The sequence below is a fragment of the Homalodisca vitripennis genome, chromosome X (assembly GCF_021130785.1).
Source record: "Homalodisca vitripennis isolate AUS2020 chromosome X, UT_GWSS_2.1, whole genome shotgun sequence".
Classification (NCBI taxonomy): Eukaryota; Metazoa; Arthropoda; class Insecta; order Hemiptera; family Cicadellidae; genus Homalodisca; species Homalodisca vitripennis.
In genome coordinates, this window is record NC_060215.1 from 149236022 (window position 1) to 149257538 (window position 21517).

The 21517-nt window shown below is 33.9% G+C and overlaps 1 protein-coding gene across 2 annotated transcripts in view; it reads left to right on the forward strand.

Annotated features, from left to right (window-relative positions):
- The first annotated feature begins 382 nt into the window (after positions 1 to 382).
- Positions 383 to 21517, forward strand: part of LOC124369999 (talin-2) — a 142469-nt gene continuing 121334 nt past the window's right edge. The window contains exons 1-2 of one of the 2 annotated variants that reach the window (XM_046828262.1): positions 383 to 698; positions 5515 to 5568. The gene's annotated coding sequence lies outside the window, so the exon portion shown is untranslated. The remainder of the gene's footprint in view (positions 699 to 5514; positions 5569 to 21517) is intronic. The other variant, XM_046828261.1, reaches the window with a different exon arrangement.

Consider the following 21517-nt stretch of genomic DNA (forward strand, 5'->3'; position numbering starts at 1 on the left):
TAACATTAGGATATTGGTTTAATCTATCATAATTGAAAACACACTTAGAAAACTACTATATGGAACCTCCATAAATATTTATAAACCGATGCAGTGCGACAGAATTGAGACATATCAGTTTAATTTGCTAAAAGGAAGTCGTGGCAGAGCAATTACCGTTTATTGATCGTGTAGACCCCTTGAACGCCTCCCTTTTATGATCTGTTATAGAGCCCCTCGAAGTGTCGTACTGATCTGCACAACTCAGAAAATGCACCATCAAACGTACCACGGTACATTAGTGGTATTGGCTATTACAGATGAAATAGTTATGTTGGGTCCGTAGGCGACTTGACCATATAAGGCCTACTCGTAGAGCGAGTGTAGGGACAGGTTCGGTTGAGAGCGTGGGCTTGTTTCTTTCCGTACTCGTACATCTCGGCAGATTCTATTCACCACCAGCCGTCTCAGTGTATTGAAAAATATACGTTGTTTCTGAGGCCCAACTTTACTTTGATCGAAGTCTAATTGATTTTCCTTTGACATGCAATCACAATCCAAGTTCCGATACTTCTCATGACGTCATCGTCTCTGTTGGTGGGGAGTGAAACCGAGTGAAGTCATGGTGGGAGGTAGCAAAAATCTTGGGTGTGTGGAAACTGTGACAGAATTGTGTTCCCAAAAGTTTCTTAGTTTATCGCCTTTTCCTCGTATATTGGGTGAGTAGTGACTGTTAATAACACAAGTAATACTTTTTTCATTTTAATTGTTGGTAATTACAGGGCTAAAATATTTTTAAACGTCATTAAAACGTATCTGGAGCTTCATGAGTAAATGTCCCCCATTACTCTTGCTGTAGGCACACAGCCATATTTGAATGAGATAAAGGTTTTCCAAGAATACTGAGATATTTGAGACTTGAATAATGTATATTACTAATTAATTAATAAGTTTCAAGGCACTTGTTAACGTATTTTAATCGATAGGACAAAACAATTTGTAGGAAAGTGTCATTAAGTCTCTGTCTTGACAGATGCAATGTTTTCTGCTAGAATGAATGATACTGATTCATTTGGCAGGTTTATTATTATTCTATCTCTAGAAACTGAATGAATCAACTTCGGAACATTACGTAGCCAATCATTGATAAAAACAAAACAACGAAAAAGGTTCCTGATTTATTGATTAGTGTAGAATTACACTGTTCACCCTAACCTCTGCACATAAGTCAGAGACAAGTAAATATTGATTTGTTTAGCAGTAGAATCTTTATTTACTCTTATGCACTCACTAGGTTCAATAGGCCTAGCCTTTAAATTCACAAATAAATAATTTTCAAGTAGTATTTATTTTATTAACCTGTGTATAGTATAAGTAATTGTGCATGTATTGACCATATTATTTAGATATGTTATATTTGTTATACTGAAAGCAATTTAGGTAAATGTTTACTTTTACCAATTTCACATTATTTGTTGTTTTTTTTTTTCAAATGGAAAATACTTAGAAAGTGAATAGAAAAATAATGGACAGCAAATTAAGGTGCAGAAAGTCCTAAAAATAAGAAAAAGCTTGAAAATGAATTAGTAATGAACAGGGAGACTAGTTCCCCATGCCAGCAACCTTTGATCCTGCCCTACGCAGATGGCGACAAACGAAAAACATTCCCCGAGATAGTACACATAAGTAGCAGAAAAAATTCCAGAGAGCCTAATCACAAATAGAGAGATCTAAACTTAAATACAAACACCTAAAGATAATGGCCAAGTAAAAATATTTCTCTAATATTGTTAATTTTTGTGCAATTCATGGTGTGTGAGCGCTTAAAAACTCATTGTGGAAATGAAGGTAGGCTATATTAATATAGGAAACTGTTTAATGCGGTTTTGTATAGTTTTAGGTAACATGTGTAAAGTAAATATTATCCACAATTTGCTTGTATCAATAACCAACCTACTTTTTTGTGATACTGTCACCTAGAACCATATCCTCTAAGAAGGGATTAATTGTCAGGAACTAAGTTGTGTGCTGGTCAAAATGGGAGCGTATCAAAAGGGTACAAAAATATTATATTATTTAATATGCAATATTTGTGCCTAAAAAGTATAAACCACCCTTTAGTGGTTTAGGAAATAGCCTACCATCTTGCTCCTAAATTTAAATAAGCATTGTTATGTCAGCTTCAAGCTAAATTCCGGATCAGTAATACCACAAATGGACGTTTGATGTTCATGACCATCAGAGCGATTTTGAGCTGATAATCAGAGATGTTTATTCTTACTATGTGGTTATTATTATGCTTTCTAATCATCATTATGAACCAAAAGAAAAATGCCTCAAGGTTACTCTGGTTACTATTTACTTTCTCTGGTAGGTCTGCGTCTCACTGTCCGATTACCGTTCACCATCAACCCACTGACTTGCTATTCTGAGATTGACATTGACTACCCACTAACTGGCACCAATAACAGATTTTTCCTTGCAATCTACAAAATAGCATACTACATGTAATACCTGCTTTTCTGTAGCATTCTGTTATCCCTGACTCAGACTGCATAATAAGCATAAATGCTGACTTTGCTGCCATAATTTCCCAAAGGATAACATCTGCTTGCTCAGCACCCCTACGTTCCTGGCCTACATTGATATAGAGCAAACACTGGCTTCACCAACGTAGGTCTTTTTTCAACGTCTGTTAAATAACATTTGGCATTTTCTGACTTTGCTTGTGGAATTTCGTTGCCTCTCAATACTGTCAAGACAATAACTAAAGCCCACAGTAGCTTTATTATATCCCTGTCTTGCTAGCCATAATTTAACACCATGTGTATCCTTCCTGCTTCCTTTAACTTTAAGGCTGAACCAAACAATCAACCGTCTGCTCAAATCTTTAGGACACCACCATCTCCAAGGTTGCAGCTTCACTGGCAGCCAATGCCCATATTTTTTAATCTGTGAAGAATTGTAATAATGAAAAGCTATTCGTATTAAGCAAATTTAGAACTTGTTGAGAAATTCATAACCTTGTCAGTAAAGTGCTATATAGAAGAGGGCATTTATAATTATCGAATTATCAATATTCATAAGTAACGAATCCTTCGATATAACTACTGAAGCCAAATTACGTTGTAGGTATTATAAATTACAGTATAGTTCAGCTGTTTTTATATCTTAAAAAGTAATAATATCATGAATACAAAACTATCTAGGCTATGTATATTTATAACATGTAAAAACAAAGCAGTGAAACATTTAGTTAATTTTTACTAATTTGAAGGGTAATGTGTCAGACACCTTGTGACACAAATAAAACATGTACATCGGCATTATACTTGCTGTCGCCAGCCATTATTCTAATACTTCAAAGTTTGTTTTGTAGTCACAACAATTCGTTTACATTTCACTCAACTCTGTGTTAGATAATTAATTGTAAATTACAATTACAAGACAGGTTCACAGTAAACTACTAGTAATACTGTACACAATTTTTATTGTAATCCGTAAGAAATAAATATAAACTGATTCAGTAGAAACATTGAGTTGTAGTGACTTGTTCATTTTTATTGTACTGCATGCGGCTAATAATAGATATGTATCACTATCGTGGACGGTTAAGCTGATGATTAGTTGATCCAAGGGCAGTTAAAAGGGTGTCTACTGTAAGTATTTTTAAGAATTCTAAGCCATCAGACATCCTCCAATCTAGCCAAGAAAAGAATTATTAGTCTAGCTTATCCACTGCCTATCTGTATAAATAATTGCTTTTTTGATGGATACTTCTCTATACAATTGGGTGTATCTTGGGCAATTCCATACGTGAAAAAGGAGAAAGACACACTTTCTCCAATTGCAGACCTTTCTCAGTCTTCTGATTATAGCAATAAGTACTGTAGGAAAAATCAATAAATGTCCGGAAAAATCCTGTTTCCTTCACAATCCTTCCATCGTCAAAAATAACCTTCAAACAAAGAAGTACTGTAGTTTATTCTCAATTGCGAGTATATATTTCGAAGAATATTGGATCCTAAGTGAATCACAATTTGCTTTCAGAAAGAACAAATTAAACAGTAGATGCCATAGATTCGATGATTAAAGTTCATTTTCAAGTGATCAAATTTCAATCTTTTTGTGATTTGAGTAAAAAGCATGTGGCTTTATCATGAAGTGGTCTTGAAATAATAGTTAGATAGAATTATTGTGGTACAAGATTCACATGTTCTAAACTGCTATTCAAGTCCTACCTAGAGAGTCATAATCAAATCTAGTTTGTCTTGGGAAGGAAAACTCCAAGAAAGCTCAGGTTAAGATAGGTGTCCCTTTAGGATCTGTTCTTGGTCCTGATTTATTTCTCAACACAATTAAAGATATTCCATTACTCATTCCATGTTTTATGCAGATTACACAACTTTCATCAGTTTTAACAATGATGTACGTATTCTTAACATTTAAAGAGAAATATAAATTGATGAGTGAAATAATGTAACCAAGGATTCTGTTCACTAGGATAACATGGGTGGTAGGTTTGGTTTGTCAGAGGTTTAAGTTGCCCGAAGTTGTTGAGTGACCAGGGAGTTACTTAATCAAAGAGTTTTATTAAGGTCATCAGGAGAATCAGTTGACCAGGAGATAAGTTGATGGATTAAGAGCCTAGATTTTGAGTGTATGGTGTGACAAACATCTCTGAGGATCATTTGAGTAGAGATCAGATGTATGGTTTATTGAACTCTGAGCATCAGTTTAGAGGTTAATAATAAGGTGCTGTAATCTATATTTACAGGTCAGGTGTATGGTGTGTTGAATTTATGTGTAAACACCAGATGTATCTAGAGGTCATGTATTTGGTATCATTTCTGAGCACCAGTTACTTTTAAGCCTAGATGTCAGTTATCTCATGTGTAAAACTTAAGACCAGCTGATCTAGAGACGTATTGTGTATCTGTATTGTGTGACGAAATCGTTCTTAAATATCAGCTGTGTATTCAGTTCTACATTCAGTGTGTCTCCTACCATACGTACTACTACCGATGGCTCTTAAACTACCGGAGAGGAATGGTAGTAAAATGTAAGGATTTTGTTTATTTATACTGTTTTCATTATTTTTCTCCAAAGAGGTTCTTTTTTATTGGAAATGAACATCATTTTTATTGTTGAGGTATATAAATATCATAATGTTGCTGAGTTGTATAGTTTGGTGGCAATTTACTTTGAATGAACTTGTCTCAGATGTACTTGATCTCTGGTAGGCTAATGACGAAATTTTACTTTTAAAAAATTTGACTAGCTATATTTTGTGTTGAATTTATTCAACATCTCTATTTTATTGGATCATAGCAGGAGATTCATTCACATCCAGTCAACAGGAGGAGAGGGTAGATCCAGCACTCCTAAAATATACTGAAAATATAAAAACATAATCTCCTGTAAGATTTAAGGCTTGTAATGAATGTACACTTGTCATCAATGGAGTATACTACTAAGTAGTTAAGATATATTATAATTCTGTCATGTTTCATAACCTGGTTTTGTTTTTTCTAGGATATATGTCTTTCTGCTACTACAGGGATTTGTGAAATCTTCATGTTTATTTAGGTAGGTGCATTTTTGTTATTTGTGTTTTTTGTTGTGAAAGATGCATTTCTATTCTGCCCAAAAATCAATATGTAAGGCTCGGTTTGTTTGTCTGACAATGATTTGCTTGCAGTTTATAACAATAAAAGATAGTTTCGAAATAGGCAGACTTTTATACGATCCTTACAAGCCTGTTTCAGTAGTGGTTGGCTTGTCCAAACGGTGTATTCAGATATCGCCACAGTCAGCAGTGTCCTGTAACAGTGTAGCTTGTTTATTGCAAGTGATGAAACTCGCTCTGTTGTGTGTATTGCCAACTGTACTATCTACAAAACGAAAATCGAGCAATGCATGTAAGATTGTAGATTTACTTGGTCAGTATTCTGTGGATATTTAAACCTAATCGTCATCCTCTGTTAATATAATCAATTTATCTAGAAGTGGTAATGGAATACACGTTCCAAGATTACGTTATCAATCCCAATTCACAGCGCAGTGCTCGATGGAGACAAACTGATCGTTTAGGTTTGATTTGGTTATGAATGAGTTACTACATAAAGGTATAAATATAAACTTGAATTAAAATCAAAAGGCATAGGAAAAGAGATGAACAATTTGGTAGCCTACATTTGAAGTTTATTTTTAAACTTATTCTATTGCCAAATTGTTCTTTAAAGTGTTATTTACGGGTTATCATCTTAAAAAAATATTCAATTAAATACTAATTGTGAACAATTATAAGTAGTTCAATTTTTAAAGGCAATAAGAATTGTATTGTCTCTTTTAATGGGGCACAGTTTACATACTTTATACATTATCAGTTTATTAATGCACATTATAGAAAATGTAACAGAGCTTGAAATTAAAGCATATTGATTCAATATTTTCTCAGCCGTAACGTAATACTTAAAACTGATATGTATTGGTTTCATTTATGCTGTTAATTAGGTTATACTATTCGTTTTAAAGAAATTACTGAGAAAAGCCTAAATAAATAGGTCAAAACTTATTAATAATAATAATTTAATTTTTGAAGTTGAAATAACAGGGTAAGATAGAGTTTTGAATATATATATCTCAAATGCCAGTATTATGAACCCTTTCAGTGCGGCAAATTTAAGTGCCTGCCATGCCTCCATGCCTCAGTTTTGCAATCTATGTACTAAAATGGTCACAGCTCTTTTTTAGGATGAATAAATTTTTCATTTTATTTGTTCTCTTTCTAAAGCATTGCAAATGGTATTTTTTACTATGTGTGTTTTGACATGGATTAACTGTTAAGATTCTTAAACTTCTTATGAAGAGCCAAAAATTAAAATGATTTTTTTTTCCTAGATAAAATTGTTTATTCTAAACATAATGTAATATATGATTTAAAGTTGTACCATGTCAATGAACTTGTAGTTTTCATTTACAGTAATAAACTACTTACGCCACCATGGTAGCAGATTCTTTCTTATACTTAGAAATATATTATAAATAGAATAGATTTCAGATAGTCTTTAAAGTTTTCTTCTCTTAATATGTATAAAGAGGTATGACAAATTATTAGACCCAACATTATTTCAAGTCTGTACTCAAATTCCTTGCAATGTCAAAATGACAATATTTAATATTTTTGTTCACATTGTTTGTTACTTATGTTGTTTGTTCTAAGATATTCTACATGCTTTACGCTAATATTTTACAAATATTTACTATTTCTTTAATGTAATGCCATATTTTTATTAGGCCTTCAACAATCTAAGTTTTTTTGTACACAGTTGTTGGCTTTTTTAAACCTTTTCGAAATAGACAGGGCGTGTAATATTTCGGGCCACGGCAGCACATTTATTTATTCTTTATTAAAGGTTGTCTGTTATCGAATACCTATTGTATCATAGTGTGTAGTAAATCATTATTTTGTTAATGTTAACTATTTTAATGTATACTGGCTACAATCCCATTTAACTATATAATGTGTATTTTACTAAGCTGATCGCCAAATTAAGTAATTCTTGGTGTTTATTTTGCAAGTAATATAGCTATCTCTTTTAGTAATTATTTATAGTGTATTTCGGATGATAATATGCATTTTCTAACGTGAACTGTAAAGTGCATAATTGATTAATTTAGCTTATGAAGACGGACTGTTTTAGAAGAATTAGTGAAGCCGCAGTGGAATATCATTTTACTCATCTATTTTGAAGTACAACATATATATGTTGATATGTTTTATCAGTATTTTTAATTGATATTCATACATTGTTTGATGGTACTAAGTTTTAGCATTCTTTTTGTTATCAGAAACCATGAAAATAAGTGTGTAAATGATATTTATTTGATATAGATTATTATCCATGTCCAAGTCCATAACATAACTTTTTGTCCTCAGTCATCTCAATCATAGCCATCCATAGAAGAAACAATTTCCTCAATACTATCGGGCGCTGAGGTGTGATATTTAAAACTAAAAATGTTATTGTAAATAAAGATAAATTGACAATAATGTGCCTTGGTAGATGCATGACTCGGGCCAGTTACATAGTATGACTTGCGGAAGGTTGCTTCATTTTGCGAAACTGTTATTATTGATATGTCCTATTATTGCATTTATACCCATACATTGTACAGAGTGATATTGAGGAGAGTTTTGATAAACATAAATTTCTATAGGTGCTTTATTCTGCACAAAAAAAATAAGACTCTCACATTCAGGAACTAAACTACTGGTGACAAGGGGGAAGAACTGTACGAGGGGGCAGGTCACATCAAAACTACGCATACTTTTAATACATCATCACTTTTACAAATGTATGTATATCAACACGTATTGTATTTATTAGAGTGGTTAGTTTATTTTATGTTACATATTTTTAATAGTATTCTACAGTTGGACGAGTGTATGAACTTTGGGGTGAATTAGATGTCTGGATTTATATAGATTCCAAATTACAAGAAAACCATACAAAAATGCATCAGTGACACTATAATACTATGGAACAATGTAAAAACGACAGGAAAAAGTGTGCTGCTTTAATATTTTAGGAATAGTTTAGGTGCTCCTGATCAGGTAGAAAATCAAAAGAAACATTTCAAATAGTTAGTATGATTACTGTCGACAAAGTAAATGATAAAACCATTGAAGTCGTTCAGATAAGAGGTGGAAACAACTGTATATAATTTTCACTACTGATTAATTCTCTCAAATTACCTATCCAGCCGTCGTTCCACTAATGTAAAATGTACGACTGTCATGGCATAATGGATAGGTTTGCGGATTGTTTTCTGTTAGCTCATAATCCTTCCAGTCATTATAGTGCAACTGCCAGGAGAAAGAAGATGACGGGAATTCGGTTCAGGGTGTACGGGATATGTTCACATGACATGTTGGATCACGCACGGCCATGAACTTTTTTGACTGTTGCTGTCATACTTCCCTCTGTGAAGAGTGAAAACTTTGCCTTGCTCTGTCTATGATGGATTATGAGACAATCAGTAATAAATAAGCACTTGGTTACTTTTGTTTAGTTCTTAATTTACTCATTTTAATGAATATGTTTATGTACAAGACCACGCAAATTCTGGCTAGCAACGAAATGCCCACAACCGAAATCTTAAATTGGCCTCATAAATACTACAGAGGAAGTCTATATCCCATCCAGTATATGTTAGGATTAGTGACACAACGCACACTATTGCAACACTCACGTCTAATGCCTTTAGTCAGTAGTCTGATCACAGAATAGTGAGGTGTTGCCATCTTAGTAACACAGGGAGGATTGGAACAATTGTAAGTGAATAGTTTGATTTAAGGCTTTGAATCCGGTAATTCTTGACACAAGTAGTTCTCTTCTGAAGCATATCCTTCTACCAGGCACTGCAAAAAGTTGCTCTGTTACATTTTTTTGTCGCCATTTTATCTTGGAACTTGTGTCCTCTCAGTTGAAGTTAAACGTTAAGCAACAAAAAACGTTGTTAGGAGAAATATTGTGCAAGTAGAGAGCATCCTTTGGAATTTGCATCTAACAAAAAACTGTTTTTTTTTTCTGAAGCATTGTCATGACAAAGTTACTAAGTTCCCACTCTTTTCACCATTTTTCCCACTCGCATTCACCGGCTTTTGAGAAAAGCAATGCCTCGAAAATGGTGTAAAACTTCACGTTAATGTTCTGAATTGGCTGTCTGGCAAATAAGACGTTGGTTAACTGCAACCGCACATCCAAAGTTCATCTTGTAACGTGGAGCTACAGTTTAAAAACTGTTATGTAAATGAAAACTCATCTCAAATCTAAACGTTTTTCATTTCAGAAACTTGGTATCTCAATGCTAATTAACAATTATCTCTACGATTGTCTGTCAATACTAGTGATTTATAATTGATATTTAATGTACATTTTTCCCATAAGAAACTCTATATTAAATATAAATTATGAACTATTACTATTGATAGATAATTGTATATTTCATCATTCATTAGCATTGGACACTAAAATTTGAAGTTTCTGGAATGAAGCATTTTTACAACACACTTGTTTAAAACTTAAGAGTCATGTTATAAGCAGAGCCTCAGATGCGCGGCCAGGAGTTAAATAGCATGCCTTCATAAGAGTAAACTTTAGTGAGCAATGACTTTTCAATAAAAAAATGTTAGTCTTCAACTAACTGCGCCTTTGCTTAGCTTTCAAGAAACCTGAAATTTTCCTCACAAACCTTCTCCTGCACCAGAACCTTATCCCCGAAAACTCGTATTGCCTTGCTGAAATTGTAATTACAAGTTTCCAAGAACTGCGGACAAAATTTGATGAAGGTAGGCTGATTGATTTTTTTCTCATTTAGCAAAGTGCAATTAAGACAGTAAAACACGTGGAAGTAAGTCAGGTTAAGTACGAAGTTCAAATTCAGTAAGTTTTATTTTACTGTTCAAAAGTAAGGTTCTGTAAACATTTACAAGATTTTAACATTTTTATTGCTGATCTATTAAATATCCAGGACCGTATATACTCGTAGATTTAGTTGATATAGTAAACAAGTAAATATACTACAAACCCATATTGAATGGAAAATCTATATTGTTGAGACCATTCATTGGAAAGTGAGCAAATATCCCAACTTTAGTCAGTCTTAACTATTAACATTTTTATTGAATCATAGTCTTCCTGATTGTTCTTTAGTATTTATTTTAGTAATATTACCTTAATCTCTTTCATTTTAATATCCATAACTACTCAGATATTGTGCTACAGATAATCAATTTATAGATTTCAAAATTAACCTATAATATTATTGTACAGAATCAGTGTAGTTATTTTCAACCCTTTCATTATACTAGCGTGTGGATAACATTAAGTTGATGGTATTGTTCTGGCTTAAAAAATAATTCATCACGCAGTGTATTTAAAAAGTCACTTTAGTACTGTAGGTTTTTTCACTGTTAGAGGTACATAGTTGCAACTTTTTGGTGTTTCAAGAGTTATCAAGAATTATCTTTGGGAAAAGGGATTGTTGTTAAATATGCAGTTTGTAAGTTCTTGCGCGTGTGATTTAGGGCTTTTAACGCGTGAAGCTCCTGATTCAAATAATTAATCTTAAGAGAGATTTTTCTCTTAAGAAAAAAGTCAGTCGTCAGCCACGAAAATTTTGGTGGAGTTCCAAATGAGTGGGTAAGAAAAGGTCTAAAATATGAAATCATCATGTTTATCAGATCATACTTTTCTTAGCTTGACTCACTTAAAATCAACCTCAAGGCATGTAAATAAATGTTAAGTCATGATCAACTAACATTATATAGACGCTTGTTGTGACTTTAGTCTCTTTATATAGTAGTCTGGCGATGATATAAGTATTATTTGTGTTTTATGACAGGGTTTAAGTGTATCAAGCTCGGAAAATATAATCTTGAAAAAAATTCATTTCTAATTTTTATTATTTTGGTACCCTCCCACTTCGACCACCACCACAATTAGTGCGTCTGACAATTGATGTCTTGCTTATCGTAGAAAAATTCCTCCATGGATTTCAGTAAAAACCAGGTTGTGTGTTAATACTCTGTAAATTAAGAATAAGAATAAGAATAAGAATAAGAAATATTTATTCCATTTGAAAATAAATACAGATATAAATCATAATTAAAAACTCGGAATTCTAGCCATCTAGACAGGTGGCGATGGCTAGCACAGTTTATCAAACAACTAAATTGGCATACAAACAGTCTATATTTGACACTTAAACTGGCGGTCCACTGCAGCGCCTTCTATATACACACAAAGTATTTACACAAAACTATTAAGTCAAAAACTAAGAATTATAGATTATTTCTTGTTAAAATTAATTACCCCAGTAAGTACATATTTTTCAAATTTTACGAAACAGAAATAAAATATTATATATTCTAAACTTAATGCTACCATTTTCATTGTTTCATCCACAACATAACATTTAATGGAAATTAAAATTACTCCCAAGATGAAGTATTACATCATTGTATAATACAATTTTAATTTACATCGAGTTTATAATATATCACTGAATGATGCCTGTTAATTCAGTAATTTCATCCTTTTCCAGCAACCAAATTCTAATTTTTTTTAAAAATAAATTGTTTTTTACAAATAATTTTGATCTGGTTTGGTAGCAGGTTAAACAATTTTGGACCTAAAAATACAAATGGACTTTCTAAAGAATGACTTATACACTTTTGGTCTTTTGAAAAGACCTTCTGAAGCAGCTCGCGTATAATATTTAAAACTGTTTATTATTGTCATCACCACTTCGCATATAAAACGTTTTTAATACTTTAAATACAAATAGATATTTTAATGGTAGTATTTTCAACTGTCTGAACAGAGGAGAGGGACGGCTCACGTTTACATTTAAATGTTATTATTCTAATAAAGTGCTTCTGTATTATCTTCCAGTGGGTTTAAAGCTTTATTACTAGCTCCCCCCCAAATTTCTATCCATAAATAAATCTGGAGTGAATTAGTGCAAAGTAAAGGGTGCGCATTACAACCTCAGGTAGCAAGTTCCTCAAAAAGTAAAATTTTCTGACGTTTCTTCTTAATTGTGACTGTAGATTGTCTGTATGTGGTTTCCAGGATAATGATTCGTCGATTATTATGCCAAGGTATTTGATTTGATTCACTTGCTCTATAAACTGGACATTTACATTTATTGTCATTCTCGCAGTTAATATTTACGTGAAATTTCAAGTTGTTGTCGAAAGAAAAACGTTTAAGACCAAAATTTATAAATTTAGTTTTTTCGGCGTTTTTACTATCATGTTATTATTTTCACACCACGCTTTTAATGACCGAATGTCGAATTTTCATTTCCTCTAAAATGTTAGTCCAGTGTGTATTATTATATTGAAGAGCAATGTCGTCAGCAAAAGCTGTGGCTCTTCCCTTGAAGGGAACGCATAGTAATCATTCACGAATATTAAAAACATAGTTGCACTAAGCACAGAGCCTTGAGGGGACGCCCCGGGATACAGGTTTTGAGTTACTGGTAATATTAGCTATATTCACTTTTTTGAGTTCTGTTCGTTAAATAACTTTCAAAAACCAGTCCAGCGCAACTCCCCTTACTCCAGCAGCCTTAAGTTTTTCTAAAAGTATTCCGTGATCTACTAAATCGAAAGCCTTTGAAAAGTCTATGAAAATTACCGGAAGATTTATTATTGTTATTAATACTGTGTAAAACATTTTCCATAAGAGTTGTAATTGCGGGTCTCAGTACTCTTTCCTTCAGTAAATCCGAATTGATATTAGGGCGAGAAAAAATTTTACTTTATTTAAAAAAAGACAACAACCTTGCTTTCATACATCTCTCAAAAACTTTAGAGAATTACACATAATAGAGCGATTGGTCTGTGGTTCTGTAAAAGTTCCCTATCACCTTTCTTAAATATTGGAACCACAGTTGCTTGCTTGAATTTAGTAGGGAACTTTCCACTTAAGAAACTTAAATTCACAATAAATGCTAAAACTTTGGAGATTTCAGGTTCAATGAATTTTATTAAATTGAGTAGATATATTTTTATCACAGCCGGTTGATTCTTATTATTTTTAGGCTTTATTTAATGATGGAAGAGATTTCTTGATGAGTGACAGGGTTAAGGAAACAGCGAGCGCGGCTGGTGCTGGCAGTACCTGAGTGTGTCGGACGCGGGCCGGGAGGGCTGGTTATCAGCTGTTGCGCAACAGACACAAAGTAATCATTAAACAGGTTCGCTATCGCCTGCGGGATTCTGTTCTATCCGTCCGTCTTCTAATTCTTATCTTAGTTATTTGCACTCTATCTTTCTGGTCAGTTAAATTGTTTACAATTCTCCACTGCTCAGAAGTGTTACCAGCGTGTTTTTGGAATAATTTATGATAAAAAGCTTTTTTCGCGTTGTCAATTTTCAAGGCAGAGATTTGCTTTAAATCTGTTAACATAATTTTGGAAATCTAGATCAAATGGTCTATTTTTTTGTGTTTTTAACAGTTTATTCTTTTCTCAATTTTTTTAAGTATTGTTTCAGTAATCCACGGACTTTTTGTTTTAGCTTTGTGAAATTTTGTTCGATATTGTTTATATCTTCCGTATTTTGCTGAATGCAGTTATTTAAAATTGAATAAAAAGAGTGAACAGCATTGTCTACATCGTTCCAATTAAAAACACTACTCCAGTCTGTTGTCATCAACGCAGTTTTAACACCATCGTAATTTATTTTTTTAACAAAAGTTTTTTCTGTAGATCTATAGTTGGGCTTTTCATTTGATATGATAAGGGCTACTAAGCTATGATCAGTAATATTTATGTGAAAAATTCCGGGTTTGAAATTGCTTAAACATTTGTGTCTTACAAAAAATATGATCAATATTAGTAGAAGAATCCTTAGTTATTTAGTATAATTATCAATTATTAAAAGGAGTAAAACTATAGTTATACATGAGAGATAAATAGGCGTCTGTGTCTGTATTTGATTTGTTTTATATCAATATTTAAATCGCCCATAATTATTGAATTGGTTTTTAATCTACTAAAAATAGGTTCTAATTCAGTTAAGAAGTTGTTAACAGTAAACTCGTGTTTTCTATAAATTCCTATTAATGAAAAAGGTATATCGTTAAAAACTTAATTGTTAATAATAAAACATCTGCAGTTGTCATAACACAGTCTACTAAATTAGCTTTAATTCTGTTGTTAATATAAACTACTACTCCTCCTGATCTATTTAATACGTTACAATAAAAGAAAGAAGAATAGTTTGGGATTTCAAAGTAACATTTTTCTTCTTCGCTAATCCAAGTCTCGGTTTAAGACTATCACATCTATGTCTCGTTTTAATGGTTGAATATAAGCTAAAAAGAAGTTAAAGTTTTTCCGGAGACTTCTAATATTTTGATGAATACATAAAACATTTTTATAATTATCGATTTCAAAAAAAGTTTTGTCTAGAGTATCAAAGACACTACATACATTTTAAGCTCATAAGGGTTTGTTATAACAGCAGTAGAATAAAACAAAAAAAATAATTGGCCTAGCAAATAAATAGAAAAATTAGTCTAACATAACAGGTAATAATTAAATGTAAAGGTATTAGAGTTTAGCTGCTTGCAGATCTTAGCTTACTTGTAGTGTCTCTAGATCGGCTGCGCTATCAATTTTTTTGCACCTTTCTCCGTCTTCCTTCCGCACAAATATTTTGCCGTCTCTACTCCAGACGTACTTGAAGCCCTTGTTTCTGGCAGCTTCCTTGGTTTTAGCCAGAAGCAGCTTGTTCTCAGGTGAAAGATGTTCGTTTACAAACACCTTGGCAGAGCTCTTGAATCCTGGGTTGATCATGTTGAGCATTAGAGGCCGCATGCTCTTGTATTCCCTGATCCAGGTGTCCCGCTCTTCGTAGGTCGAGAACCTTACGATGATGGGTGGTGTCCTCTTCTTGTTGAAGGATGGGATGCGGTGGGCTGCGACGATATCTCCTTTTTTGAATTCAACCCCCACTGCCTCAGCGACACTTTCCAAGACTCTGGAGTACGTTTTCTCCTGGGTTTCGGGAATGCATCAATCTCGACATTCTAACTCTCAAGGTCTTCGGCTAGTAGATCATTTTACTTTTTGAGTAACCGATTTGTCGAGTAATATTTGAGAAATATATTAAAAATTTATTTCTAGCATTGAATTTTCAGACACCATTATCAGGGCTCTTATTTAAGAGTGATTCCAATCTAATGGGTAGCTCGTTTCGCTGTTTTTGACCATTTTCTCTCTCAGTAGACGATGGAGAAGAGATAACGAGATAGGCAGGTATGTAAAATATAAAAAAGAATCTTTTTACAGTTGCTAATGAAGGGGTTCCTTTTCTATCTTGGCTGGCAGTGACAAACTTCACATTCTTGGGTCTTAGGTCCGGAAATATTTGCGGTCTCTCCCTCTTCCCCTTTAAAAGTAGTATGTGAGTTTTGCGAAAATTGTTCTACCAAAAGGTGAGAAAAATAAAATAATTATAGTCAGTTCTTATGAAACAAATTTTTTCTAAATTTGAAACACTTTGAAATTTAATGCACTATTGTTTGAATAACCAAATTATGACAAAATTGCTAGTGTGTACTTATAATAATGGTAATCAAAATTAAAACCTCTTTAGTTCGTAACTCCCATAGTCTCCAGCCCATTGGAAAGTCCGCAACTGGACTGGTGTTAAATTCCAGTAATCTACCAGCCTCTTTTCTGTCTCAAAGAAGAGATCTAATGATATTCAATTAATTTCAATCTTTTCCAACAGCTCAATGATGTTCACAGCTTCTTTATTTCGTTCTCTTAGGATAAGAAGCTGAGAAATTACAAGTTAGTTCTATAAGGACCTTTGAGCTTCTTCCGGAGTGACAGGATATTCTGGATGGATAAGGTTGGGAGTAAGGGAACAATTTTTGAATTAATCTCATGGCAGCTCTTGCGTACCAGCTTCTCCAGTCCAAGCAGCTAGGGGGTGGCACGCCCTTATGTCTAGGCTAGCCACAGCCCCTAACGCTTACAGAGTCCCACCAACTCTACCATGTATCTCCTGCAGTAGACTGGTCCTAACGAACTTCCTTTGCACCCTAATATCTTGACAATTGCGGTTAGTGATGTGCCGCTCCTGGACATCCATACAGTTGCCCAGATATAAGTGACACATCGGTTTTTTCTGTTTCACAGTGTAGATTCAACTAAAAGGTATAAATAGGTAGAAGTGAACCCTCCTGCGATCTACATCTTTTTGCAAAAAATGGAAAATTTAAAACTAGAAGAAGAACCAAAAGAATATCTCTGGAAAAGTGCTGTTGTCTAATTTGTTTGCTATAAAATTAATTCATTCCCCCACATGTGAGATAAGTGATTAGTCTCATGTTATTTATTCATGATGTTAACATCTGGAGTGATGACGAACGATTAATTGACACTCTACTGGTGTGAAAATCGTTGTGTTACACTGAGCATGTTTCTAATTCCAAACTTCGGACAGGATAGTTTCTGACCTGGGTCGGATAGGTGAGGTCACGTTTCTGTCTGTTTCACTGTTTGAGCTACTATACGAGTGAGCCATACAATTTGTTTCTTTGAACCACCAGTTCAACTTGTCACAAGAGTCAGGAACTTCTGTATGTGGCGATCGGCAAGTTATTGATGTGCAATCTCATGCCACAAATCAGCACTCATATGAGCATCTGAGTCCGTCGTCACGATATGGATTGTGTGTTAGCAAACTCTGACTTCATGATTTAAAGGCTTGTTAATTCCTTTTTTATCTCATTTCTTTTGCCCAAATGACAGATTTGACAAACCTTTTTCAAGCTCTCTTAAAAACAACCTTGCAACAAATGACCTGAATTTTTCACCAGGCTCGATATAATTTGCCAATTTAATATCATTATCAATCTAATTGAGCCTCTCAGGTGAACATAGGTGAGCCCAAACTACTACTTTAAAAATAATTGTAATGCATTAGTTTGAAATATAATTAATATACTTATATTTTTAAATATTTTCGAACTCTCTTCAATAATTTGTTTTCGTACTTTAGGAGTCATTCTGGTTGTAGCAAGTAACAGGTTTTTATTTTATAATGTATGTGGAAACTAGTGATTAATTAATTCACGTCGTTTTGGATGGCAATGCTATATAAATTTGGCATGAAGACCCCTCAGGCATTAGTGTTAATAATCATAGTGACTGTATTTGTATTTAATTTATTGACAGGGTTCTTGTAGTGGCATCATATTATCTGCTTTAATGTACTGGTTGTTAATGCAAAAAGTGTATTGCAATTTATAACCAAAAAATCTTAAAATGTAGTGTTCCTAATTGTTATTCGTGTATATTTGTTCGGTATACACAGGGTCATCCAAAAGTCAGTGGCCAGAACTGTCATCAGAAATCAGAAATTCTTTATTGATAATCTTTAAGATTACAAGAAGTGTCAATTAGTGAAAATTTACATAGTTATCAGATATAAAAGTTCATATTGGTCTTGTTTAGGTTGTCTCCACAAGTAAAGTTCTTCCACTGTGTAAATGGTTCCTTGCAAGAGTCAATTCTTTATTGCTATATTGAGTTTCTTCTCGACTTACGTTGGTTTTTCTCTAATACAGCTGTTCTGTGAGGAGGTAGTGGGAAATCTTGACCATGTCTTGTATTATGCTCATGGAGATAACCACTTCGAGGAAGGTTTTTTGATAAGCAATACAATATCGTTTCCAGAACACATAGAGAAGTCACTGTCAGTATATTCGATTCTTTACAAGCAGCTCTGCAACTTTCTCTAGGTCCCAGCTTGCCATTTGTAGACGGTTTGAACAACTGATATACAAATTTGGAAGTCTTTCTAGTTTGATGAAACCTACTTTTTGACGTATCAAAAAATGTTGAGGGGCAGCTCCTACTTAGAATTTTCAAGTGGAAACCCCCACTTCATTTGTCATATTGTTGGGAAGGGGGTAGAAAATTAAAAATTTGTAGCAAGCAGGGTCGCTATCTATCACCGTTCTAAGATGGTGGCCGCTAAATGGCGTTTTCAGCTATTCACAAACAGAGTGACACGAAACTTGGTTTGTGGGGGTTTTTTGGGTCAAGAAATCTGTACCTGATATCAGTTTTACAAATTACCAATTTCCTTGATAGGGACATCAAAGAAGGGGGAAAGGTGTTATCCTTGTCCCCCAGTAATGTTTTTTCGGATTTTAATAAAAATCTGTATCTGGGAGTTTTTTTTTAGGTCGATAAGCAACAATTTGACATCGGTTTGAAGAGTATGTACACGATCCAAGGTGGCGGAAAACGAGCCCCATCCATGCCTCCATCTGTCCAACCTATTAAAAAAAAACAAAGAAAAACATGTCTTTTGTCAGCAAAAATAAAACGGCAATATAATGGCTGTGAGAATGTATAAAGGGTGTCCCATAAGTAAGTGATGAAACGTTGAGAGATGATATAGGAGGTTATTTCTAATAAGACAAATAGTTGATGTATATGTGATTATCTGATTTCTGATTGATGATAGTTTCATACTTATTTACTTATTTTTGGGATTTTCGCCAGACTTATGTTTTTTGATGCAATGAATACGTTTTCTAATCATAACTAAGACGAATACTTCATATTATTTGTGGTAATCGCTAAACATTCCCCTTTAATACAGTAATATTTGAAGCTATTTTAATATGTTATAAAAGCTACAACACAACGTTTCGAGGATTGGAATCCATCCTCTTCGTCAGGTGGGGGAGGTATTATACATACAAAAACAAAGAACAGAAAGAAGTAAAGAAAGGAAAAGGGTTCAAACATACCCCACATACAACGTTATAAAGGGGTTGATTAACAGAGATCAATGCTAAATGGAAAAACCTGTTATCAGTTATTATAATATAAAGTTTTTATTTTTAGTTTGTGCTTTGGGCTTTACTTGATGTACATCTTACATTACTCTTTAAAAGATGTACATCTTGAGCTATGCTTATGTTAAATTTTTTCTCCGGATCTCCTTATATACCATCCTTCATTGGATATGATGAGTCACTAACTACCTTAGAAACATTTTCTTAGACAATTATTCATTTACTAAGTTTAACTTTCACAAACGCCAAGACAAGAATATTAAACCAATGTAGGTCTAGAGCAGGACCTACATTGTAGATGTTTCAAACTTTAAACCAGCGTAATGTTTTAAAGAGAGAACCTTTTGAGGTCGGATTTGTGGCATTGTACTCTACTAATAAAGACCTTTAATTTGATGTACTACTCGTCATATGCTCTCATTGAAGATTTCCTTCTGACTCCTTGCGGGCCATCCCCCTGACATGACAAAAAGTGGTAGTTACTTCAAAAAGTTGATTTATATGTACAGTAATGATGTACCAAGTTTTATTGCTTTACCTGTAATCGTTTGGGAATTATGAAGCCCGTATTTATGAAGCGGGACTTTTTTACACCCTGTATACAGAGTGGCTTTATTTTATAAATGGGCCGCCATTGTGGCCTTGGAAACTATGGTTCAAAAACATGTACATGAACTTTTCAAAAATGCCGGCCATTTTCCAATATGGTGGTTACATTGTATTATTATTATTATTACTACATATAATAACGATAATATTAAAATGCACAAGTGCTATAATAGAAATGTCCCAGTGACACGGATCACTGATTACTAGTCTCGCAAACTACTGGCGTCAGCGTCAATGGAGAGAAGAGGCCCGTCAAGCAGGCGAGATCGCAAAAGTTGGAAGCCGGCAGTTGAACTAATAACAGAACTGATCACCTGACTAAATCATCTCCACTTATCTATGGCGGCAATCGATTACGTAAGTGGGCTCACTGACTCGGTGATGGGCTCAAATTAATTGGAAATCTTTGCAATTGAGGGCAAAAATTAATTATCTAACACAATAATTTCGTCATGAAAAGTTGATCGTAGCTAGACTTATGGTTGATTACTGTCCCTTGCCGTTTTTCTACATTAAGGTTAAGGTGCATACACCGGCTAAGGAAGTATTTGTTTTATGTTAAATTCATAACGTTCACTGCCGTTAATATAGAAAAAAGTAGAAACAATTTTTTATCACTCCACGTGAACTTACAGGCATTTAAGTAGGACATTTAAGTATTGTGAATCTGTCTGTGAAATCTTAAAGCTTGTACATACATTATACAGTAGCTTCAGGGAGAATCATAATCTTTTATTAATAACAAATATAATTTAGTTAAGAAAAACTATATTTCAAAACGTCTAATTTTCTTAAATTATATTTAATTTATAAAAGTTCTAAATGAATAAAAATAGTGTAGTTTTTATATTCAGCTGTTTTCAGTTGGATTTGATTAGAAAATTTCCGAAATTTGCTATGTGAAGTGATGAATTTATCATTAAAGAGATATGAATCCAACCAAAAACATATTTTCCAAGGCCAACATCGACTGCACCATCTATAGTGCCGTGGCACAGATGACGTGCCGAGCGATTCTAAGGAGTGAGTGACATGGAGGACACGTGCAAGGAGTATTTATAAACACGATCCCTACACTTCCCTTCGGTCCGACTCATTCCCACTCCTCAACACGGCTGTTTGTGTTTACTGGGCTTGCCACTCGGCCGAACAGCCGCTCGATCCTCTGTACTGCTGTACTAGAGGGGCGATATAAGAGCACGGCTGTACTAGAGTAGTGAGGTTATCAACGTGATGTTTGTGTTTACTGGGCCGGTACACGGCCATACAGCCATTAGATCATCTGTACTGCTGTACTAGAGGGGCGATATAAGAGCACGGCTGTACTAGAGTAGTGAGGTTATCAACGTGATGTTTGTGTTTACTGGGCCGGTACACGGCCATACAGCCATTAGATCATCTGTACTGCTGTACTAGAGGGGCGATATAATAAACACGGCTGTCCTAGAGTAGTGAGGTTATCAACGTGCTGTTTGTGTTTACTGGGCCGGTACACGGCCATACAGCCATTAGATCAT